Here is a 26,899-nt window from a genome sequence, read left to right as displayed (position 1 = left end):
GGGTGGACTACTTCATCATTTCTAAACCTGCAACAGGTGTGTACTGTGTTTCAATCTCTAAAAAATAAAAAATACTAAGCTCAAAACTAGAGGAGACCAAGGGAGTCAGACAACCTAGATAGAATCCATGAGAAATAAGTTGAAACATCAATAAAAAAAAAGTATTCCTTAATAAAATAAAAAGGTAAACAAATAAAATGAAACAAACAGATGCTGTTACAGGGCTACAGATGAAGTTCCACCTGGTGAGTATGATTCATGCTACCATGTGCGCCTTCTTTTTATGTGATAATGTTGGAGCAGAGCCTTTGATAATAGAATCTATACATACTATATGGTCTCCAAATCTAATGTTTTCATATATTATTGGTACAATAGAATACAATATATTTTAGAGTATAAAGAAGTGTATATGTTTTTCTCCATTGGTTCTGAGCTGAGACACCAATTTTAGGCACACAAACATTTTGTAATGTATGTTGCTCCTTTCCTTTAAAGCCAGAAGACAAAACCTCACTAAAATTATTGAGCGAGGGAAAATGCTTGTTGTTGGTATGTTTGAAAGAAACCAATGTATTATGAACACTTGAAAAGGATGAAATTAGTAGTCTTGCATAAGACCACAAGCAGAAGCATTCAAGACAAACCAGTAAGTCACAACTTTTATTCACATTGCTGGTGTGCTTTATTTCAGCCTATCTTCAACTCGCAATAAATCGGGGTGGATGGAAGGAGAAAATCTGACTTCAGAGGAACAGTTCCTGATTATTGGGTTTTCGGATCTTCCATTGCTGCAAGTTCCCCTTTTTGTTACATTTACACTAATTTACATGATGACTTTGATCGGAAATATTCTTATCATTTCAATAGTATACTCCAGTTCACACCTGCACACCCCCATGTATTTCTTCCTTATAAATGTGGCCTTCGTTGACATCACTTACAGCTCTCTCACTTTCCCACATATGCTGACACACTTCTTTCAGACAGGCACACTCATTGCTCTCACTCAATGTCTGCTGCAGATATATTTCTTTATCCTCCTGGTGGGGACGGAATTCCTCATCCTCACAGTTATGGCCTTAGATCGCTACGTGGCCATCTGTTATCCCTTACATTACATGAGTATCATGAACAAAAATATGTGCTTCCTGCTGGCTACTGGATGTTGGCTTGGTGGTATCTTGATCCCTCTACCACACACTGTAGAACTCTCTGGGCTCTCCTACTGCCAGTCCCACATCATCAACCACTTCTACTGTGATTTCACTGCCCTGATGAAGCTATCTTGCACCAGCACCAGCATTATTGAGACACTGAACTATGTCTTTGGATGCACCATTGGACTCTTACCCTTCATTTTCATCTTGGCGTCCTATGTAAAGATCATCTCAGCGATTCTAAATATGAAGTCTAAAGAGGGGAGGCACAGGACATTTTCAACATGTGGCTCCCATCTCACTATGGTTATTTTATTCTTTGGGTCTGCTTGTTCTACGTACATGAGACCAACATCAAATATTTCAATAGAAGAAAACAAGCTCTTGTCTTTACTGTACACAGGTGTTCCTCCATTGTGTAACCCAATCATATACACTATAAAAAACAAAGAATTTAAAAAAATCCTCAGGAAGACAAAAAAATAATATTTACTACAGGACCAAAACAACCCATACATTTCACAAGGCTTTTAAGCATTAAGGTGAAAATTCAACTGTAAACCATGGTTAGAGACGTACAACACACCATAATACTAATTGCTGGGTGTTTGTCATTGTTTATAATACTAATATTGTCACATAGGTTCTCATTATCCTAATGAGAATACTTGATTCGGGCGGCAGAATTGCCTGGATTGCAGGAGACTGAGTCTGATCTCGCACGTGTGACACCTGTCTGCCTAATTCAGCTTTGTTCTGGCTAACTAGCAGTGCCTCATCCCTACCCAAGAGTAGGGTGGATTGGGCAACCGGGTGCATGACATAGATGACTCCTCATGGAATAGTGGTCACTCAGATATCATCCGTTTCTCTCAGTTACATTAGTCTCACATATGCAAGGACAATCAAAGGCAGAGTATAGTTCAATAAGGTTTTATTAAAGTAACTGCATCTTAGATAATAAAGCATTTATTGCAATAACTAGGACGATGAAGCACAATAGGATTAAAATTGTGCCAAGGAGAGTAAAACATAAAAATAACGTTTCCATATTGTCACTAAAACTGTGAAGGATAATTCCTACCTAAGCTATGTTAGAGCACCGCATGTTAATCTCTAATTCTGCCCTCCAGGTTCCCCCTGGGAAGACATCTTCCCTCATACCTGAGCAAGAGGCCTGTAGTCTACAGAAGCAGCTGCAGCGAAGCACTCAGCAATCAGCATACAGTCGTGGCCACCTGGCTGGGATCTCCCTCTAACGGGTCCAAGAAGTGTATTTATAATAAAACAGCTAATGTTCCAAGAAAGGATCCCCACGTAAGAGTGTATATATTACTGTGAACATTGGAGACAAAGTGTACCACTTTTGCCGGCAACCTACTTTACTGCAGCCTTGAGAAAAGCACAGAGTGAAAGAAATGTCTTGTTTAAGAACACAGTGCTGACATAGGTAAATAACAGCTAGATAGAGAAAATAAAACAAGACTGCAAATGTGGCTATTGTTAAAATAATATAACGAAGCTAGAATAAAACATTTCTAGGTTAAAGTGCACAGCGGCAGGCCTAGTTTGCTAAAATAACGTGTCTAAAACTATGGCCAAAATGGCTACACAACAATATCATGCACATAGGTTAGGGATAGCCAGGTGTAGCATTTGCTTTGTCCTCTTTCTCTTTGTTACCCCTTGTAGTGCTGTTACTAACAATTCTCTCAGGGGCCATAAAGGCAGTTGTACACAAAAGTAAACAATTTTGACTGGGTCTTTTTACTTTTTGCAGTTTCACCTCCTTGTTCATCCTCTGATACCTCAGCAAGAAATAACAGTATTTTGCACCCCTAAGTGGGGGACAAGGGGTAAATGTTGAAAGGTCATCAGCAGTCAAAGAGTTTGTGATAGTTCTTTGGCTACTTCCAGCATTTTGGTGAAGTGATATTTATAAATAACGCATTGTAATTATGTTCAACAATTAACAGTGCTTTTGTGGGCATAGTAAACTGGTGTTTAGAGGAAGAAGTACAAGACAAATAAAAATGTGGTGCAGTGCACATTCCCAATAACAGAAAGACAACTGAGAACAATAAAACATTTAAATTGAGTAAATCACAATTGGTTTGAATTACGGGGAATCAGAAAGTGTATCAAGGCAAGAGATGGCAGGAGCATGTTCAGATATAAAAATGCAACCATGTGTGAGGAGTGAAAGCAATGCAGTAGGGAATGGGTAACAAATATATAATCTGTTCTAGTTAAAGAGCCATGAAAAAGGAAAAAAAAATATTCTAATAAATCTGGGTGACAAGATCAACATCAGTGACAAAATTAACGTGATGCAATAGTTGCTTTAAAAGCTTTGTGAGATATACCTGGTTTAGATTTAAATTATGATTTACGATCCAAAGAAGGATCACAAATTGTATTGAAATACCCGTCCTAGGGTTCAGAATTTACCGGGCTGTATACATTAAAAAAATGAAAGAGTAATCTGATCCAATTTAAAACTAACCAAAACCCAGCGAACACTGTTGTGACATTTTTGAGATATATGCCAGGTTCAGTGATTTATGAAACACAATAGCAAGTTCATATTTCCTCCCAATTACAGGGGAGAAAATAATATTACTGTTAGAAATGGGAACTCTAGCTGGCAGTCGGTTTGCACCCTCATTCTAGTCAGGATAAGGGAGATACACTGCTCAGATAACCCCTGCTCACCCCCTTGGTAGCCTGGCACAAGCAGTCAGACGCAATGTGTAAAGTATTTGTACCAACACACACAGTAGCACAGTGAAAACACCACAAAAGGAATCCACACCAGTTTAGAAACTTAGCTAATATGTATCTAAATCAAACAAGACCAAAACGATAGAAATCCAACATACACAACCAAAGATATGAATGTGTAAAGTAAAAAGTCTTAATTCATAGAAATCAATGGATGCGTAGTTTTAGCACAAGGTACCTGTTATGCATGAAAAATAATGCTGCACGGGTGATCGTGCATCAGAAAAGCAAGCAATGCATCAATTCCTTACTTGCAAGTGAGGCCGTACGTCGATTCTTTCTCAACTGGGCAAGCGATGTCTCAGCTTCCGTAGCAGCAGCCTCGGGTCCAGGCGGTGAAGTTGAAGATTTTGACTCCCAGGGATGATGCGTGGAAAATCCGAACGCACAGCAGTGATGAATCCGTGCCAAGCTGGATATGTCAGGTTTACCAGTGATGTGTTGATTTTTCAGTCATTGTGCATGCACTGTTTCAAATTTTTTGCTGCTTGGCTCCGGTATGCGGATTTTCACTCTGGTTCTGCCAGCTTCTCCTTCTAGGGGCCAGGCACTGGATGTGGCTCACTTGTCAAGTCAGGTGGTATCTGCAACAGAGCTTAGGTGCTGGCAGATGAAGTCTTTGACATCCCTGAGACTTCCTAACAGCAGGCAAGCTCAGTCCACTACTTATTCTCATTTCTGCCTTTGAAGTAGGCAAACTTCAAAAGAAAGTCTCTGTTGTTCACAATATCCTACCTTGCCCAGGTCTGGCCCCAGACACACATCAGGGGGTTGGAGACTGCATTGTGGGAGGACAGACACAGCCCTTTAAGGTGCTAGGTGTAGGTGTCAGCCCCCCCCCCACTCTAGCCCAGGAGACTCATCAGGACATGCAGGACACACCTCTAATTCCTTTGTGCCACTCTCTAGAGGGATTTCACAAACAGTGCAACTGTCAGTCTGACCCAGACGTGGATTCCACAGGCAGGTAGAGGCACAGAATGGTTAAGCAAGAAAATGGCCACTTTCTAAAAGTGGCATTTTGAAACAGACAATCCACAAACCAACTCTACCAAAAGATGTATTTTAAATTATGAGTTCAGGTACCCCAAACTCCAAATCTCGATCTGCTCCCAATGGGAAACTGCACTTAAAAGATATTTAAAGGCAGTCCCCATGTTAACCTATGGGAGAGATGGGCCTTGCAATAGTGAAAAATCAAATTTGGCAGCATTTCACTATCAGAACATGTAAAACACACCAGTGCATGTTCAACCTTTTAAATACACTGCACCCTGTCCAGGGAACTACCTAGGGCCTACCTTAGGGGTAACCTACATATAGTAAAAGAGAAGATTTGGGCCTGGCAAGTGGCAACATGTGCCAGGTTGAATTGGCAGTGCACAACTGCACACACAGACACTGAAGTTGCAGGCCTGACACATGTTTATAGGGCTACTCATGTGGTTGACACAATCAGTGCTGCAGGACTACTAGTAACATTTAATTTACAGGCCTAGGGCACCTCTAGTGTACTTTACTAGGGACTAACTAGTAAATCAAATTTGCCAATCAGGGATAAGCAATCCTAATCACAATTTACACAGGGAGCACCTGCACCTAACCACTGGTCAGCAGTGGTAAAGTGCCCAGAACACCAAAACCAACAAACACAAAGTCTAGCACACAGTCAAAAATATAGGAAGCAGCGGCAAAAAGACAGAGGAAACCACACCAAGGATGCCAGGTCTAATAATTACCCACAAAACATATTTTTAAGATTTGAGATTCATCTGTATTACAAAGTGTTTCCTGCAAAAACATTAGAGTATTAAGTTTAGAAAGATAAGTCAGTACCTTTTAATGCTTGAAAGGATTACTAAATCCATGGACATTCACCAAGACATTGTTAATCATTGAAGTAGTAAACACATGAGGATGCACAACAAGATATCACAATCTGCAAAAACAATAAAGAACTCTAATAAGTGACAATCAAGAAAAATATTAGACAAACTGTTATTTATAAAACATGCTGGAATGTTAAAAATTGTGAAATACAAAATAAGAGATACAGTTAGATAATAAATAATAAAGAGCAAAAAATGTGTAAGAGGAAAATAGTTTAGCTCATGGGAGATCATGGGACAGATCCCAGATCTGAGGAAAAAGAGTAAGAATACATGACGTGAAGTAACGGAAAAGCAAGATTATCAATGGACATTTATAATGCAGAAAAATGTCAACTTCAGGCACAAAAAAATATTTTAAAAAATGTAATTTAGATGGACAAACATTCATATTTGAAAAGGAATAATCAAGAAGGCATTCCTTGAACTGTGTAGGATCCTCTAAGGGTTTGGTATTGTCATTTAGGTAACTTCACAGATGCATGAATGAAGGAAGATTGTCATAACAAATGTTCAAATGTCTCAGCAAATGAAGGATGCCAGAAATCAATGTTTCTGGCATTGCTACCAGTAGAGAAATCCTGAAAAATGTAGATGTTTAGGCAAGACAAGTAACTGTCTTCTTCTGTTTCACAGCACTACCTATGCGTGGTAAATCAGTGTATTTCAATCGTAGTATAATGATCCCCCTTGATTTAGAAGATGGATTCAATGTAGGACCGAGACGATGAGCTCTCTGAATCATGAGATTTGAGATTTAGGGATGTCCAAAAATTCCAGCAGATAAGATAACAAATAAGCCACCCTTTCACCTGGAAGACAACATAAACCAAGATGATTATGCTAATTACAATTTTTGAAAACTTTGAGTGGTTTTGAAGTTTTATAATCTCTTGTTCCATCTTGATTATATTGGTGGACAACACATATAGAACATGCTATTTGTTTCACTTCTAATTCCACTTCTATTAGTCTGTTTTTCATCAACACCCATCTGTCTTCAATTCACTCTAATTTAACATTAGTAACAATCATTAATGGTTACAAAGCTTTGATTTTGTCCAGAATAGTATCTGTAATTGGAATCTTTGATGAGGCAATAGCAGAATGGTGAATACTTTTAAGCCTATTTTATTTAGTTGCAGAAGAAGAAGAAGAAGACTGAAATGTAACATTAAGATGAGATTCAGGGCCATGTTTCCAGATGTCAATGAAAAATTGTTTATTTCACCATCAAAGAAAAACGGTGTGAGGAAAATTAGATTGTTAGAAATGGGGTGTTTGGTTAGCAGTCAGGTTACCCCCTGTCCAGACAAGGACCCTCACTCTAGTCAGAGTAAGTTACACACAATCTAAATTATCCTGTGCCCAACCTATGGTAGCTTGGCACTGAGCAGTCAGGCTTAACTTAGAAGGCAATGTGTAAAGTATTTGTGCAGTAAGTCATGTAATAACACAGTAGAACACCACAAAAATACACAACACAGTGTTTAGAAAAATATATAATATTTATCTGGTAAGATGCAGGTCAAAACGATCAAGATTCAATAAGTATACATTGAGATATCACAGTAAAAATGATATAAGGTGTCTTTAGTCTTTAAAAGCCAACAAATGTCTCTTGCAAGCACAAAGTACCTGGTTCAAATCTGCAGAGGAGGAGTTGCGTGGAAATGGGGAGGTGTTCGTCAATTTTTCCAGTGCACACTTATGATGAGTTGTAGAGTTTTCATGCAGGGCAGGCTTTGCGTCTATTTCCAGCGTGTAGACTGGGACCTCTTCGGGTTGCAGGGGTTTTGGACGTCCCGGGGATGATGCATTGAAATCCTGGGCGTGCAGGATGAAGTCACAGGGACTGCATCGATCCGGTGGGCAATGCGTGGAAATTTCTGCTGCATGGCAGGTGCTGCGTCAATTCCTCTCAGGAAGTTGGGCTGCGTCGTTCCGGCTCGGCTTTGCGTCGATCCAGTGGGCAGTGCATCGAACTTCTGGTTGCAACTCTGTTGCTGCGTTGTTCTGCTCTTCGGGAAGTCGGCATTGAACCGGTTTGGCGTGCAGTGATTTTCTCACTGCGATGCAGGCTGTGCATCCATTTTCCTCGCACAAGGAGTTCTTTTGCAGGAATGAAGTCTTTTTGGTCCGGAGACTTCAAGGAACAGGAGGCAAGCTCTATCCAAGCCATTGGAGAGCACTTCTCAGCAGAACCAGAGGACAGCAAGGCAGCAGAGCAACAGCAGGGCAGCAGTCCTTTGCAGAAAGCAGTCAGGTGAGTCCTTTGGGCAGCCAGGCAGAGTTACGATGTGGTCGTCTCTGACCACGGTTGGCTGAAGAACGTGAATGAATACCCAGTCTTCTACTGGTTCTGGACTGGCCAAGATAGGGGCGACCCTTTCTAGTAGCCATGGTGCTGCTGACTGGAAGAGACACCAAGGCAGACCATACCCTCTAGAAGGAGTCCCAGAGGAAAAACCCCAAAGGTTGGGAAAAAACTTCTATCAAGGAACTCCTGAAAAGGAGGAAAAAAGAAACAATGAAAAAGGAGAAATTTAATAACTCTTGCAGGAAAAAACAGGAACACAGAAAAAACATAGAAAAAACAGGAGTGAGGATCACCACCAAGCAGAAGTGTTTGCAACTCAAGGAAGAGAAGAACTGAAGTGCTAATATACCAGAAGACAGGAAGAGACACAACAGGAAGAAATTGCGACACCATCTTGGATTGGGAAAGACCATATAGAAAAGAATAGGTAAAAGGACCAAGTAGAAAAGGAAAATGAAAAAGCATGCTGGGAAGGAGGATTCCAAAAGGAAGACAACATGGACACCAAGAAAAAAGAAGAAACAAAGATGGAGAAAAAACAAAGGAAATGAAGGAAGAAAAAGGAACTAACCCAAGGAGGTAAGTAAATATGAATTCAGGGAGGGTGGATGGGGCTGTGGTGCGACCCAGAGCACGCAATGTGCCTCCTGGGTCGCACTGGAAAAACAGTAGGGCAAAACAACGAGTCACGGTGGTGCTGGCGTGGCGAAACTTGGACCGCCGGACAAAACGTGGCATGAAAAATAGTCACCGCAGTAGTGCGTAGCGACACAGTAGGTCCCCTTCCCGGGGCCCCAGGTTTATAAGGAAAAAGAGAAAAAACAAAAAGTGCGAACCAAACGAGGTGCATGAACTGAGAAAGCATCTTCCCACAGACAATCACTAAGGGGATAACCTTTCCAGTAGATCAGGAATTGGAGCTTGTTCCGAAAGATTCGTGAATCACAGATTTCTTGAACCTCATATTCAGGATGGCCTTCTACAGAAAGGGCAGGAGGACATTGGAAATGCCCATGGTACAGATCAGGAACAAATGTTTTTAGCTGTGAGACATGAAAAACAGGATGAACCTTCCACGTCTGTGGTAAACGTAGCCGAACAGCAACAGGATTCAATAACTGCAGTACACAAAATGAACCATAAAAACTGGGTTTGAATTTGTTTTGGGAAAAACGAAAGGGTAGAAATTGAGACGAAAACCACACTTTATCTCCTGGTTGATAAGCTGGTGCCAACTGACATTGGCGATCAGCCTTTCTTTTCATAGTTCTTTTAGAAGCCGAAAGAGTAGTATGGATCAGGTCTCGAATATGGCGTAGTCATCGTGCAAATGATGTAACTGCAGTAACAGAAGGCAACACACAAGGAATAATGGAAACAGTTTTAGGATGGAAACCATAGGTGCAGTAAAAAGGTGTGGATCCTGTTGCTCTATGCACTGTATTATTGTAGGAGAACTCAGCTAAGGAAACTAAATCCGACCAGTTACTTTGAGTGGCATTACAGAAACAACGTAAATATTGTTGGAGTTCCTGATTCAAGCGTTCAGTTTGACCCTTGGTGTGTGGATGGAATCCTGATGAAAGGGAGACATCAATGTGTGGTAAAGTACAAAAAGCTTTCAAAAAATGTGACACATACTAGGGTCCTCGATCTTAAATGATCACTTGTGGAAGGCCATGTAGGCGAAAAATATCTTGCATGAATAAATGACTAATTTCCTGAGCTGTAGGTAATTTCTTTAAGGCTGTGAAATGCGCCATTGTGGTAAGAGAATCAACAGTTACCATTATGACATGATTTCCTGAAGAAGACGGTAATGAACAGATGAAATCTGTAGACAGGGTGTGCCATGGAGCAGAGGGAACAGCAGGGGCATCAATAATCCTGCTGGCTTGGTTCGAGGTGTCTTGGTTTGGGCACATACAGGACATGAAGTTACATACGATTCGGCATTGTTGTTAAGACGTGGTCACCAGAAGGAAGGTAGAAGCAATTCCTGTGTCTTTTTAATTCCACAATGTCCAGCTCCTGGAGAATCATGGCACATCTGTAACACCTGGATTGAAATAGGGTGAGGTGGATGGATGGGGTGGATTTGAGTGGGGTGGGTTTGATTGGGGTGGGTGGTTTGGATTTGAGTGCTGGGGTGGGGTCGATTGGATAGAGTTAGGTGGATTAGATCTGACTGGAGTGAGGTGGATTGGACTGGAGTGGGGTAGATTGGATTGGAGTGGGTGGGATGGATGGATGAATTGGAGTGGGGTGGACTGAACTGGAATGGGGTGGGGTGGTGTGGGTTGGATTGGGATAGAGTGGGTGGATTGGGATAAAGTGTGATAGATTGGAGTGAGTGGGGCATATTGGAGTGGGGTGGGGTGTGTTGGTGTGGGGTGTATTTAAAAGTGTTGTGGTAGATTAGATTGTGGTATGGTGGGCTGCAGCGGATTGGAGTGGAGTGGGTTGGATGTTGTGGGGTGTGTTGGATGAGATTGGGGTGGAATGGATTGGAGTGGGGCAGATTGCATTGAGGTTGGATGGACTGGAGTGCTGTGGGGGGATGGGTTGGAATACAGTGAATTTAACCAGGATGGGGTGGGGTGAAATGGAGTGGGATGGATTGGCGTGGGGTTGAGTGGCATGGGGTGGAGTGGATTTCCTATTCCGGGATGGGGTGGGTTAGACTGGAGGGTGTGGATTGGATTGGGGTGGGGTGGATTGGAGTGGGTGGGGTGGATTGGAGTGAGACGGGTTGGGTTGGACTGTGATGGATTGCATTGAGGTGAGGTAATTGGACTGGCTTGGGGTGAATTGGACTATATCGGATTGGGGTGGAGTGGATTGCGGTGGAGTAGATTGGAGTGAGTGGGGTAGATTGGATTGAATGTGGTGGACTGATTTGAAGAGGATTGGGTTGGACTGGATTGGAGTAGGTGGGGTATACTGGAGTGGAGTAGATTGTGGTTGAGTGGACTGGTGTGGGTTGGATTTGATTGGAGTCATTGGATTGGTGTGGGATGGATTGATTGGAGAGGGGTGGATTTGACTGGACTATGGTGGATTAATGTGGACTGGATTGTACTGGAGTGGATTAAAGTGGCTTGTATTGGAGTGGGGTGGATTGATTGTAATGAGGTGGATTGGGTAGTGGTGGACTTGATTGGAGTAGGGTGAGTTGGACTGGAGTAGGGTGGCCTGGATTGGTGTAGGGCAGATTGGACTGGAGGATGGTGGATTGGAGTGGAGTGGGCTGGATTGGACTGAAGTGGGGTAGATTGCACTGGAGTGGATTGGTGAGGGGTTGATTGGGTTGGAGTGAGGTGTATTGTGGTGGATTGGAGCAGGGTGAATTAGGATGGAGTGGGGTGGGGTAGAGTGGGGTGGATTGGATTGAGTTGGGGTGAGGTGGACTGGAGTGGAGCAGATTGTTTTAGATTGGAGTGGGTTGTTTGTGATTTGAGTGGGGCAGATTGGAGTGAAGTAGTTTGTTTTGGATTAAAGTGGGGAAGATTGGAGTAGGGCAGACTGAAATTGATTGGAGTGTGGCAGGTTGTTTTGGATTGAAGTGGGGGATATTGGAGTGGGCAGATTGTTTTGGATTCAAGCGAGGCAGATTGTTTTGGATTGGAGTGGGGCAGATTGTTTTGAATTGTAATTGTGTAGATTAGAGTGGGATATATTGTTTTGGGTTGGAGTATGAAGACTGAAGTGGGGCAGAGTGGTTTGGATTGGGATGGGGCAGACTGGAGTGGGGCAGATTAGGTGGTGGGGTGGATTGGGTGGTAGGATGGATTGGATGGAAGTGGGGTGGATTGGATGGGTGTGTGGTGGATTGGAGTGGGGTGAATTGGGATGGAGTGGATGGATTGGATTTGAGTGAGGGGGATTGGAGTGGGTTCTATAGTATTGGATTAGATTGGGGTCGAGGAGTGGGGCAGATTGGAGTGGGACAGATTGTTTTGGATTGGAGTGGGGCAGACTAGAGTCTGGTGGATTCAAGTGGGGCAGATTGTTTTGGATTTTAAGTGGGGCAGACAGTAGTGAGGCAGATTGGATTGGGGGTGATTGTTCTGGATTGAAGTGGAGCAGATTGGAGTGAGGTGGACAGGAGTGGGACAGATTATTTTGGATTAAGTGAGACAGATTGTTTTCGATTGTAGCGGGGTAGATTGGAGTGGGGAAAATCTTTTGGATTGAATGCAGTGGACTGCAGTGAGGCAGGTTGTTTTGGATGGGGGAAAAGTGGAGTGGGGCAGATTGTTTTGGATTGTAGTGGGGCATATTGTTTTGGTTTGGAGTGGGGAAGGTTGGAGTGGGGCAGATTGTTTTGGATTGGATTAGGGCAGATTGTTTTGGAGTGGTGCAGAATGTTCATTAGAGTGGGGTGAATTGGAGAGCTTAGTGACAAAGAAATAAGGGAACAGTCTGGGGAATGGAGAAAAAAAGATGGATAAGAGAGAGCAACGTGGAGGGGGATACCCAAATGAGGGGCATATCTGGAAAATGCACTCTTGTGAAATGCTTAAGCAAAATTAAAAGAGCAGTTCCCCTTAATTGTGCAGTGTAAGTGCACAAGTAAATTGTCAATGGTACAGAAAGGCACAAGGTCGACTAGGCAAGCCATCAAATAAGAAGCAGACAAATACGATTGAAAGCATAGCCATGAAATGGGTGGACTGCACTCTTTGTCTTAGTAAAGCCACAATATATCTTTCGCAACCACATAGCTGTACTGGCTCGTAGACTCAACCTAAAAAAATGTTTGCTCAATGCCAGCCGAGGAAGGATACAAGTCAACTAATTTTCTTACAAATGTAAGAGTGCCCGGACGACGTGCCTATACACACCATCACGACCAATAGGACTAAAAACAAATGCCTGGCTATCATATCGATCACATGTAGATTAAACTGTAGCAGGATGGGAGAGAGGAGCTGACACACCAGAATTGGCAATGTCTTTACCACACACAAAGGGCTGCATACCTCTCCTGCAGTGAGTTTGGAGCCAGGGTAGGTAGGGAGGACCTCTGTGCACTTCAAAGACTTTTCTTCAATGTCTCTCCCACCTCAAAGGCACAACTGGGTATAAGTACTGGACCTCTGACACCACTAACTCAGTACACTTCTGGACCTGAAACCAACTTGCCAAGAAGAAGAACTATTGTGCTAAGGACTGCAACACTGCTGGACTGCTATTCTGGAAGTCTGCTGCTTCACTGTTCTTTCTGTTGCCTGTTGCTCTCTATGACTGGACATTCATCACTTGACCCAGAGTGACTCCAAGGGCTAGCTGACTAGCCTCCTGTTCTTCAAAGACATAGAGACATCAAAGCCTTTAACCCTCCTTTGCCTAGTTCATTGGAAGTGAACCTATATGCTTTCTCCAATGTAACTATGCATCCTAAGCTGCAAGAGAAGAACCAATTCATCACTGCTGTTGTGGGAACAAAACCAGCACATTGCACTTGGAACTCGAGCATCATCATTGTAAACTCTGCATCAGTACCGCTGAAAATTTTCAGTTGCGTGGAAGAGAAGCCAGAATCCACAGGAATATATATTTTATATGGAAGTGGAGGCAGTATTAAATAAAGATGTTTGGAAAAAGGCCCTTGATAAAAAAAAATTCAATACAGTCACAGAGATGAATGGTTATCCACTGGTATGCAAAGCGTGGCCTAGGTATTGTCATAAAAATATAATAGGTTATGGTAAATTTCTGTCTCTAGCTCAGACACATGACCAATTTAAAAGCAAGCTTTTTCAATTGCTTACTGCAACAGCTGTATGGCTCATAGTCAGCAAGGTCTTGTGGTTTGGGAGGTGGAGAGCTAGACATATTACAATCTTCATTAACATATAAGTACACATACTGCACAGAATTCAGCCCCTTTTTAGGTATTATTTAGGAGTTGGCAGCATTAGACAGCTTCCAGACTGCTATGGAAGGTTGATCTTTTATTGAAGAAATGAGGACGGAGAAGATCCCAAATAGATTTGTAAGGACATATGTGTATTTGTAAGTTTTCTTTTTAGAACTAAGATATGTTAAGGGTTTGGTAAAAGATGCTAAGTGTCACAAGATCCCTTATTAATTATTAAGAAACGTAGAACACTTTACATCCGGAGGGTTGGAGTAGGAGGTGTTTTCTGGGAACTAAGGGCCAGATGTAGCAAACCATTTGCGACTCGCAAACGGCGAGTCGCAAACGTGGGTTTGCCATGCAGAAATGCATATTGCGAGTCGTTACCGACTCGCAATATGCATTTCCGACTCGCAAATAGGAAGGGGTGTTCCCTTCCTATTTGCGAGTCGCAGTGGGATGCAATACCATTTGCGACCGCGTACGCGGTCGCAAATGGCATCGCAGTTACCATCAACTTCAGTTTGTGACTGGACCCAAAAATATTTTTTCAGGGCAGGGAGTGGTCCAAGGGACCACTCCCTGCCCTGAAAAAATACCGAAACAAAAGGTTTCGGTTTTTTTTTAAGTGCAGCTCGGTTTCCTGTAAGGAAAACGGGCTACACTTAAAAAAAAAAAAAAAACTGCTTTATTTAAAAGCAGGTCACGAACATGGAGGTCTGCTGACGTCAGCAGGCCTCCATGTTAGCGAGTGCCTATACTCGCTATGGGGCCGCAATTTGCGACCCACCTCATGAATATTCATGAGGTGGGTCATTGCGACCCCATAGCGAGTCACAGTCGGTGTCTGAGACACCGTACTGCATAGCAATTTGCAACTTGCAAATTGCGAGTCGCAGGGACTCGCAATTTGCAAGTCGCAAATTGCCGATTTGCTACATCTGGCCCTAAGGCCCTTATTTACAAGCAGTCTGCGCTGCCAGTGTGTCACTTCTGTGAATTACCGGTGGCGCACGCTGCACACCCATATCTGTAAGACCACGCAAAGATACTTTGTGTGGGTTTAAATGGCCTTATAGCTATGAAGTGAGGCAATGCAAGATGCTGCATTGCCTTGCTTTGCGCCAGTGAGGCGTTTCCATGGATGTTGGGTGGGTGTTCCCATGCAACACCCATTAATTTTGTTGTATTCCCAGATTTACGTTTTGTAAATCTGGGAATGCTTCAAAAGCCTACGCCTCCCACTGTGGCTTAAGAGTGGCGCAACAGTGAAAAATAACATTATTTCTTATTGCTTTTTCCTCTTTCTATGTGTGATGAAATCAGCAGCACACATAGAAGTAGGAGATCACATTGATTGTTTTTGTGCAGGAAGATGTCCCTTCTTGAACAAAAATAATCATCTCTACAACAGAGGCACCCTTGCACCATGGTGAAAGGGTGCCTGCGTTAGCGCAGGACAGCAAGTTGTGCACCACATTAAGAGTAGAGGACAGAAATGTGCTGTATCTGGTAGATACAGCACATTTTTGCCCTTTCCGATGAATCAGGGGGGCACAGCAAGGCACTCGCTGCTCCACCCAGTGCCATAGGCCTTGTAAATATGGACCATAGCACCATATTTCCAAGTGGCCTGCACTGCTGGTGCGTCACACAGGCTGCACACACATCTACAAGGCCACTCCCAAAACCACTTTGCATGGCTTTACATGACCTTGTAGATGTGGAGTAGGGGAACGCAGAGCAAGTCAATCTGTTTCCTTACTTTGCACCAGAGAGGCATTTCCATGTGTGTTGTGTTGGTGTTCCCATGCAAAACCTATGGATTGTGACACACTCACAGATTTACTAGGTTTAGTCGAGTATTTAGTGTTTATTTTGTGCATTGAATGCAGCTTGATTATAAAAAAATTCACTTAGTTATTGTTATATTCAGAGGTTGACAATTACTCCTTCTTCTCCTGTAGTTCTTCCTTGGAGGGACTTGAGGTGTGGGTGCAAGTCTGCCAGTTTTATCCTTGCGCCTTGGTTACAAACAGGGGGGTCCTGGTTTTCCAATCGGGTGCAGGGTCCTTCGCCCTGTTATGACCACTTCCTGGGAACTGTGGCAAAAATCAAGTCATGGGGAGCAAAATTCCTCAAAAATCCATCACGGCTGAAAATGATTTTCTGAGGTTACATCTGGCTGAGCCCACCCACTGGTGTGGCTAAAAATCCTAAACACACCTCTCTCCTGCCCTCTCCTAATCTAATCAAGGGGGCACCTAATTGTCTGGGTTTGCAGAATGTGAGGGAGGTGCTGGATTGCTCCAAATGTCCTTCCCTGCCTTTGAAGACTAGTTTGGTAGCCCTGCCCCCTTCCTGCCTCTCCATCTGCTGAGGGAAGTTCTCCTTCCCCGGGCACATCTCTTTATGTTTAGCCGAGACTACTTCACACCTCATCAAGGCAGCCTGGCCAAGCTGCCAGAGGCTGGCCAATCAGAGCAAAGCACGACAGGGCTGAAGTTGGCAACTTTTTAGGTAAAGTTTAAAACTCTTTACCTGGACAAGTTATATGAAATCCAACAATTATAAGTTGTGGAATTTATTATAACAATTAATGTGATACCAAACTTGAGCGATCTGTCACTTAAGGGGACTTTATAAATTAAAATAAAGTCTCCCATTCTAGCCTATGGAGGCCGTTCACTACAATGAGAGGAAAACTAATGTGGCTGTTTTACATCACCTGGGCTTATAAAACAATTTTTATAATGTCCCTATTTATAGTTACATGGCACCCAACCCTACGGGTACATAGGGCGCACCTTAGAGGTGACGTACATGTAAAACTTAGGTAGTTTAAGACTTTGGAAGTACTTCTAATTCCAAAGTCGAATTTGCATGAAACTTTAATTCAAAAGCAGCCAGCTAGACAGGCCTGCCTTTAAAATGACACTGGGCACCTCATCAGTGCACCTATGGGTGCACTACCTATGCTGGGGTCCCTAAACCTACATGCCCTACCATATACTAGAGACTTCTAGGTAGGTTAATATTGTCAAATATAATTAGCCTAATTTGCATATCCACTTTACACAGAGCACTGGCCCTGGGACTGGTAAGCAGTACCCAGGGCACAGCCAAGAGTCAATAACCACCAGTAACTGTCCATAAAGTTTGGAGGTGACCAGAGCAAAAAGGAGGACTTTTCTACATATGGTATAAATTCTTTCAATGTAAACATGGCAGAGAAGAAGCACTGGACACATATGTGGCTGAGTTGATGAAATTAGCCATAGATTGTACATTTGGAAACTTACATGATGAGCTGATTAGGGATCATTTGGTCATGCACACAAATAACGTCACCATACAAGAATGGTTGTGGATCAATGGAGATGCATCACTGGAAGAGGTATTAGCAATTGTACGTAAGGCTGAAATGTCTGGGAGATGCGCAGCAGAACTGAAACATTCGGAGAGAGACTAAGAAAATGTGTGCATGGTTCAAGGTGGAAGAAATGAGATACAAGGAAACGAAGAAAAAAATGTAACAAAGAAAAAGAGGATAGGAGGTGATAGAAGGTGTTATTGGTGTGATAGCAGGGAGAACCTCACATACAGTAAAATAGTCCTGCAGCAAAACAAAAATGCAGCAATTGTGGGATATGTGGGACACTTTTCAAAAGTGTGTAAAAATAAGAAAAAGAAGGTCAAGTGTGTTTTGGAAGGAAACAGTCCTGAAACTAGTGAGACTGAAGAAACTCATTGTAAGGTTGACAGTGCCAAGAGTTTACAAGGGAGAGTTCTACTAAACATAAATGAAAGAAGATGTCAAAACAAACCTTTGTGCGATATGTTAATAGGTGGAGTGGCAATCAACATTTATGCCGATTCTGGTCCGCCATTTACTATTGTGAATGAGGATGTATGGCACAAAAACATTTTGTGAAAACATCGGCTCGCATTTAATACCATCAGATATAGCCCCGGAGAGTTTCATGTGCAAAAAAATTGACATTTTAGGATACAGATAGTTAAATTTCTCCTTTATGCAGGAATGCAGGAGGAAAACTGTATGTAACTAAACATGGATGGGGATATCAGGAGAATTTACATATCTTAAATTCTAATAGCGTGGAAAAGGTTTTAATACTGGATGAAGGAAGTTGGTAATGAAAGGAATGATGGACACGTTTCTGAAGTATTTACAAAAGCAATGGGTTTATTGAAACATTTTGAACACAGTATTATTCTCAAAAAAGATGTAGTACCAAAGATCAGAGAAGAAGTATCATGGAAATTGAAAAAGCTGGTGGAACGTGATATGATTGAACCTATAGAAAGATCAGAGTGGGTTTCACCAGTTGTAGTAGCACACAAAAGCAATGGAAACATCTGTCTTTGTGTAGAATTAAGCCACATGAGCAGTAACATTGTTCTCTATCAGTTTCCCCTTCCGAAAATCGCAGAATTGGTAGCATTGCTCAAGGGAGCTAAATGTTTTTCTACATTGGACCTCCCAGGGGCATATCATTAAATAGCCCTTACACCGGAATCTAGGAAATATACAGCATTTATCACACTGTTTCAATGCTATCAATTCACAAGTATGCTGTATGGGTTAGCGGCGGCAGCTGATGTAATTCAATGGTTCATGAATAATTTGTTTGGAAAGAAAGATGGTGTGAGATTTTTTCTGTATGATAGCCTGGTGTTTGGGGTGAACAAGGAGGAGCATGATAAGATGTTGGGAATGATTTTGAAAATCCTTGAACGAGTGGGACTGGCTGTTGAGTTGAGTAAATGTAGGTTTGCAGAGAGGAGTGTGAGTTATTTAGGTCATGTGATCAGTGAAGAAGGAATTCGACCTAAACCTTCTTAAGTGGATGCGATTATGAGTACTTTTGCCCCTGAAATAAGGACCAGGTAAGGTCATTTTTAGGAATGGTGGAGTACTATGCAAAATGTATTCCCCATTTTTCAGACAGGGTAACTGATATTCTTCAACTGTTAAAAAAAATGTAAAGTGTGCATGGGACACGAAATCTGAAATGGAATTTAGGGAACTCAAGGAGTTATTGACGAAAGTGCCTTCTTTGAGAGGTTTTGACCCAAATTTGAAATGTACACTTACAACAGATGCTAGTAACAAGATGTTGGGGTGGTGGTATCACAGAAAGACATCAGTGGTAAAGAGAGGATCATCCATCCTTTTTTCATCACGTACATTATCACCAACTGAAACAAAATATCTTGTTATTGAAAAGGAAGTCTAGCGTGTGTGTTGGGGTAAGATTGTTTTCACATATTCATCTGGGGTAAACCAGTTACCCTATGGTGCGACCGCAAACCATTAGTCAAATTATTGTCTATGGAAGGATGTGTGAATGCTTCAGAGAAAATGGCAAGGTTATCAATAAAAATATATGATTATGCATATAACATTGTGTATGTACCAGGTAGAGAAAACGTAGTGGATGATTGTTTGTCCCGATTTCCAATGGTAATAGAAGTGTGTGTGGATGATTCTTGGAATGAGTTCAGAGTTGCTTTGGTTTATGATTCAGGAAAACCACCAATAAAGAAAGAGGAATTGAAAATGGAACAGGAAAAGGATGTGGTATTACAGGTGGCCATAGGATATTTGTACGAATATTGGCCAAGGAAAGAACAGTTGTGGGAGGTGAGGTCGGAATTGTCTGTGGATAATAGAGTAGTAATAGAAGATAACAGGGTAGTTCCACCTTGTGGATTACGAAGTATGATTTTTAGCTTATGTCATGAAGGACATTTCGGAGTGGTAAGGACTAAAGCATTAGAAAAAGGAGTGGCTTGGTGGCTAGGAATAGATAATGCAGTTGAAACGTTTGTGAGGATGTGTGAGATGTGTTCTACTGCTGATAGGTCAATACGCACTTTGAAACCAACAATGAGTGAGTGTCTGATTCCAGAACAATCTTGGGAATGCATTGCAGTAGACTTGTTGAGCCTGTGGGGGAGTTCCAAGAATATGTGATTGCATTGCTCGATTTATTTACTAAGTGGTCAGTGGTAGAAATAGTGAAGAAAGTGGATAGGTTGAAAGTATTGGATTTCATGGACAGATTTTGTTTATGTTTAAGAGGGAACTCCTTCTAAGGTAGTAAATGACAATGGAGTGCATTTAACTCTAAATACATCCAGATAATGTATTGAGAGAGCGGGAGTCAAACACAAAACTACTTCACTCTATAATCCAAGTGGGAATGGCACTGTGGAAAGGTTTAATCATGTGGTGAAAAGTGTCATTCAGGTGCAATGAACAAACATTGTGATTGGAATATAGAGGTACAAAGGCAGTGTGGGCATATTGAGTTACAAGGAATGAAACCACTAGGTTAGCCCCATTTGTGATAATGCGAGAAAAGAAAGCTAGATGTGAATTCAACCCTGATTGGTTCAGTAATAGTGAGGTGGAAATATGGTCAACAATGTCAGTAAAGAAGAAATTGGAGAAAGCACATTAATAGAGTAAAGCATATTATGACAAAAGCCAAGGTGCCCATGAGGTACAAATTAAGGTTGGAGATGTGTGAGAATGAGGAAACCAGTTCAAATTTTTTGAACCACAGGAAGTGGTGGAAGTTTTGAGGAATGTGGTTCGGCTCCAAGATGGTAAGGTATGGAATGTAAAACCGGTAGCTGTGTGCGGAAGGGAAGGAAAAGAAAATAAGAAGGATGATCATAAGAACTATGGGGGTCATTACAACCCTGGCGGTCTTTGACCGCCAGGGCTGTTTTGTCGGAAGCACCGCCAACAGGCTGGCGATGCTTCCCTGGGAATTACGACTGCGGCAGAAGCGCCAGGGTTGCACCGCCTGGACCGGCGGTTTCCTGCCACATTGGTCCCAGCGGTTTAAATTCCCCAGGGCAGCGCTGCCCAGGGGATTACGAGTCCCCCTCCCGCCAGCCTTTTCATGGCGGTAAGTACCGCCATGAAAAGGCTGGTGGAAAGAGTCGACACGGGGCCCCTGCACTGTCCATGCCACTGGCATGGGCAGTGCAGGGGCCCCCTGCCACGGCCCCATGGAGCTTTTCACAGTCTGCTATGCAGACCGTGAAAAGCGCGACGGGTGCAACTGCACCCGTCGCACAGCTGCAACACCGCCAGCTCCATTTGGAGCCGGCTCCCGTGTTGTGGCTAAGATCCCAGCTGGGCCGGCTGGCGGAAACCAGGTTTCCACCCATCGGCCCAGCGGGGATCTCCAAATAGCCTCCGTGGAGTGTGGTTGCATTGGCGGCCGCCAGGCGGATACAACTTGTTGTAATGAGGGCCTCTGCATGGACAGAGGACAATTTTGAAATAGAAGACGAAAAGCCAGAAGTACAGGAGGAAAATGTGGTAGGACAAGGTAGGGAGGAGAATAATAATAATAATAATAATAATAATAATAATAATAATAATAATAATAATAATAATAATAATAATAATAATAAGGAAAGCATGGATGAGACAGGAGAAGGTAATGATGTAGGCAATGGAAATGACAGACAAGAGGATTTGGTAGACAGTGAAGTAGATTGTTCTAAAATAAAAATGATTTTACCTGGATGGCTAAGGAACTATTTAACATAACTGGGAATTGTCTGTGAAAAAAGGAAAAAAAATTAAGACAAATAGTTGTGTTGCGTAGGCTCTCATTATTCTAATGAGATTGCTGGATTTTGAGCAGCAGGATCGTCCACGGTGTGGGAGACTGAGTCTAACCCACTGCGGATGACACCTGTCGCTCTAAATCCGGGTTTTGCTCCGGCCAACTAGCAGTGCCTCATCTCTACCAGAGGATAGTGATGATTGGGCAGCCGAGCGCATGACATATTAGGGTTCTCAGGGCAGTCGTGGTCACTCAGGTCGCATCCGGTTCTCTCATTTACAATTCAGTCTCATATGTAAATGACAAACAGATGAAGTATATGTTTCAATGATTAGTTTAATAAAATGACTGCATCTTAGATAGAAAAGCGTGAGCTGCAATAACCAGGACAACACAACACGACAATATTAAAATGGTGACGAGGAGAGTGAAGCATAAAAATAACGCTATCAGATTGTCACTATGATCGATGGATTATTTCCTATCTAAGTCATAATCAGAGCACAGCATGTTAAGCTCTAATTCTGCCTTTCAGGTTCCCCCGGGAAGACATCAACCCTCATACCTGAGCAAAGGCCTGTAGTGTGCGTTAGCATCTGTAGCGAAGCATTCGTCAATCAGCATGCAGTAGTGGTTCCCTGGCTGGAATATTCCTCTTAACGTGTAATGGGACTAGGAAGTGTTTTTATAATAACACAGCTGATGTTCTGAGAAAATGTCCCTATATAAGGATGTGTTTATCTAGTTTAAATGTTATTTTAACATTATATGGTATAGTTTATGTTAGGTCTGTTGGTATAAAGAGGGGGATGTGTTCTGTTATTTGCACTAATGGAATACTGTATGGATGATATATGTTGTGACATAGGTAGCCTTACGGTCCACCGCTGAGATTCCAGGAGGTCAGATACAGTGGTGATGTGAGCAGACTTGTTTCCTTTTTGTGCTTGAACTTAATAAATATTTACTGCACAATGCAAATTGGAGAGTTCCTGTAATTTGTGATACCAATAAAACACACTGCTTCTCTCATCTTGGGGGAACTCTAGAGAGGCATTAGCAGAGAGAAATTTGAAGGGTGATGAAATGTTTACAGGCCATTATTCAAGTATATATTTCAATAAAAAGGAGCCATGAAATCAAATAAGATATGTATTGGAAATTGAGTTTCTGATTGGCAGTGGTATGCGCCCTGTCCAAGCAGGAAGCACAATCCTAGTCAGGGTAAGTGAGATGCCCAACTTTAAATTAACCTGTGCTCACCCTCTCATAGCCAGAGAGGGAAGGCAGCAGTCCCAACTTCATCACAGAGTGGGATAGGGTCAGCAAGACTTCTGACCCCTCCCCACTCTGTGATGTGGTGTCACTGATTGACACTCGCCCTGGGCCCTTCAGGGCTTAAACCTGAAGCACCCAGGTCGAAGTCAATCGGTGACGCTTCTCCTCGTCACCGAGGGGAAGGGTCTCGAGCCACCTTTGCTGAGACCTCTTCAGCCCAGCAAAGTTCATCTCAGGCAGCCAGGAGTCTGTGCAAATCGCGCATGTCTGCTCCTGGCTGCCTGACCTGAACATGAAGAGTGTCTGTCAGGCTGACCTTTGCTCAGCCTGACAGACACTCTTCATGAGGGTAAAAGGTGGGAGGGGCGTGGCCCCTTAGCCCTAATGGACGGGCCGTGGTTGGTGAGAGATGCTCTCATTTAATGGAGGCCTATCTTTTGCTGTCTGATCCTAATTTCCCACACTCTCCTTTGCCTCAGAGCAGTACTTGCCGATAAGTTTAGAAGATTCTGCCATGGTCCAACATTTCAGAAAAGGAACACATTGCCCTTCACACATCCTCTCACTCACAAGCAGTCCTGTCTGCTGCCTGATTGTCAGCATCCTTTGGGATAGTCCTTCCATCAGTGCTGCTCAGAGGGGCTCCTGCTGGTTCATGCACAATGCTGTCACTATGTGGACCACCTCTCAACCTCAGCACCACACTGGTAAAGAGGTGGCATAGCTGAAGGGGGCCTTCCCTTTTATAAGTAGGCAACATGTTACTTTCTACAATTTCACTTCCTACTAATTATCTGCTAATTAAAATTAGCACCTAAAAATCTGCCATTGAGAGAACTGCATTAGGTTATTACATAGATGTCTGATACATACTGGCTGCACTATGCCAAGGAGACCTAGCTTTGTCTGGAGAGCTCAGCTGTTTTTACCCAGTTTCCTTTGCAATAAAGAAACAAGCTCACTGAATTCCAAAATCAGCCTCTGTATCAGAGAGCTCAAGATGTTGCGTTTGTACTGGTTGAAATGAAATATACCTTTATTGTGTAATTAATAAAAATCATTGCAGTCAGCAACCTACATACAAGTGTTATCAATTAAAATAGAAAAGCCAAAAAACGACCTACTGGGGTTTCTAATTCACATAGAGTTAAAACACTGATACCAAGATACGTTATTGGAAACCTACTTAAATAAGATTGTGTGCTTCGTCATGGGGGTAATAACGTGACCTGTCCCCTCCAACTCCATGCTGTCCTTAAAGTTCTGCATCTAGGCTGAGCGTGAAAGTAGCACTAACAAAGTTGCTTAGTCATGAGCTTAAAAGCTTCATCAGCTTTCACAGTTCTTGGCGCATGCTTTAAAAGGTGTTCCGCTTTTAATATGAATTTTGCCATGCATGCCATGTGCTGTGGTGTCAGCCCTTTGAGACAAAGTAGGATAGCTTGTCGGCACGATCTAATGTCATTGGAGATAAACATGTTTTTGAGGTACAGTTTCTGCCAGAGTAACAGTGCAGGTCATATGTATTGAAGATGTAAGAAGCCTTCCTGATGGTTTGCACATAGCCTGCGTTTCCCGTTGTGGGAGGGTTTGAGCCGCATTGGCACTGCATCCAGTAAGGGGCGTAGTCCAAACCTGGCGGGCAGCACCTTTGTTTTTAGAGACCTATTTAGTATTTCTCCCACGTATGGCTGTGCTGCTGGTGCCTTGTACTGTTGGTGCCTTTTACATGTTAATAGCCATCCGTGAATAGGATCGTAGCCTTGTCTTTGTCCTTGCTCCACAACGGCTGCTTGATTTGCTTGTTTATTAGTTGCTTAAATTATTTATGTGTTAAGATCTTTTGCCATAGCTCTGCTGCCTGTAGTTGCTTGATTGTCAAGACAATTTTGTCAGACCATGAATTTGAGTCATCTGGTGTGTTCAGGCCTGTTTCCTCCCAGATAAGTGCTTTTTGTGTGTTTGGGGGCCCCTGTCTTAGTAGGGAGGCACATTTGAGGACAGCTCTGTTCTGTACCAAGGCTTGGTCTTGTAGCCCGAATTCCAATCTGACCTGTGCCAGAGAAGAACTGTTTAGCAGGCGCTTGCTGATTTCTTTGATTTGTGTGCTGGGTTCATTGGGCAGTCTGTGGGGAATCGACCATTCAGGGCCCTCAGTCAAAATGCCTCTAAGGCTCTCACCAGAGGATGACCACATTTTCCCATGTCCCTGAATCAAGATACTTGCTACGGAATGCCCAGGCACTGATCCAAAGCTCCTTGTGTGCTTCTTTTCCAATGGTTGACCATGTTTAGGTTGCAGTCTCCTGTGGTGAACCAGGAGGCATTCTTGTATGAGGCTTTTAGAGATAGCAATTCATTTTCCATGGTGTCTAATTGATGCTGTTTGTGAGTCACATTGGGCTGATATAACTGTTTAATATTATGACCGTTGTTGATGCCGATTCCAATATCCGGTTCTCTATGATGACGGCTAACATGTGGGCTGGTGGCTGGTCAATGCTCCTTTTCTTTCAAGATTTACTTGTGGTTATGTAGGCGGATAGACCTACCTTGGGGTGCCCTCTGGAATTTTGTATTGCAGCTGGGCTAAAGAATTCTTGGAACCCTGCTAACGGATTTTGAGCCACTCTCCATGTTTCTTGTAGACAGATGATATTAAAATCCCTCAAAAATGATTCCAGATTTGAGTCATGAGCGATTTTGGTAGCCCCCCCTATGTTCAAAGTTATTACTTTTGTATTGCCCAGTGCAGATTTGGGCAGTGTTCGAGAGTTAGAGATTTTTGGCATTGCTGGAATCCAGCTCCAACCTTGGGGTACAGGGGTGCGTCAGGATCATGGGAAGAATTTGTTCCAACTGGTTTCCTCTTTTTGCTGGTCCACGTCCTGGTAAGGTCTTGTCACTGGTTGTTCCTGTGTGATGGATATTATGAATTCTCTTGCCCAGTGTTGAAGGTGTAAGATGCCCCCTTACGGTGCTGTAGGATTGATCTCTGATTGACAGCCCGGGGGTTTGCTGTCCATGTTACGTCGCGTTTTCCCATGGCTCCTTGAGGGATGAGGACTATCGGATACTTTGCTATGTTCACTTCTTTAAGCCCTATACCCCAGAGTTTAAATATTTCTGACTTTGATAATAGCAGTTGCAATTTTTCTGTGCAGCTAAAACAGACTTCTGTGTACTCGTTTGAATTGCCATTACTTGGTGCTAGAAAGGCTACGTACTCAAGATCTTTACTGTTTAATAGCCCTGGTATAGCATTGCAAATTCTCATGAGGTTGCATCTACTAAGATCTCCGCGGGGCCCTGAGATGTATACGTTGTATGAAAAATTAGGGTATGAGTGCCCCTCTCTTTTGAGCACAGCAGATAATCTGTACTTATCCTTTGTTCTAGCATTGTGGGTGCTTGATATGTGGGATTTGCACTAATCGGGCAGTAAGCGGTCTTTGTGATGGACCCCAGTGGTCTTGGCAGCCTAGATGAGAATCCCATGGCAAAGTGATCATTTGATTGTTCCATTGTTTCCTCAAGGGTGACCCCAAGACGGGTGGCCTGGGTGGAGGTCGTGTATCTATCGAGTTGAACATGGTTCTCATGGGGGTCCATCACACTAGTTAATATGGGGGAATTCTCCATGAGAGGTAGTAGATTAAGGTTTTCCCCCTGGATCGTCCCAGACCCGGAAGTTGGGATCTGTATGATTGTTCCAGGAGGTGCCAACTGCAGGTGGGTGTTTTACCTTGGGCAGTGTGGTTGTAGTTCTTTGGGCCTGCCAGTTGCCACTGTATTACCAAGGACCCCTCTGGTTCATACTTCCTGCTGAGACAGTTCCTTCCTCCTTCTGCTGCCCTTGAGAATTGTTACCACTCAGTGACCTCAGTGGCTGAACTTTGGTATCTGTCAATTGAGCGAGTGGTGAGCATTGTATCAATTCCACTTTGCTACTTGACTCTTTTTGCGAATTTCCACTCGATGGT

At 42.9% G+C, this 26,899-nt stretch overlaps 1 long non-coding RNA gene across 1 annotated transcript in view; it reads right to left on the bottom strand.

Annotated features, from left to right (window-relative positions):
* Positions 1-5,740: 5,740 nt before the first annotated feature.
* LOC138247134 (uncharacterized) overlaps positions 5,741-26,899 on the bottom strand; it is a 96,726-nt gene continuing 75,567 nt past the window's right edge. The window contains exon 3 of the long non-coding RNA XR_011194344.1: positions 5,741-6,645. This is a non-coding gene — a long non-coding RNA (uncharacterized lncRNA). The remainder of the gene's footprint in view (positions 6,646-26,899) is intronic.

Source organism: Pleurodeles waltl, chromosome 7, assembly GCF_031143425.1.
Source record: "Pleurodeles waltl isolate 20211129_DDA chromosome 7, aPleWal1.hap1.20221129, whole genome shotgun sequence".
Lineage (NCBI taxonomy): Eukaryota > Metazoa > Chordata > Amphibia > Caudata > Salamandridae > Pleurodeles > Pleurodeles waltl.
Note: the sequence above shows the minus strand (reverse complement) of the source record. Positions and strands in the feature narration are given on the sequence as shown.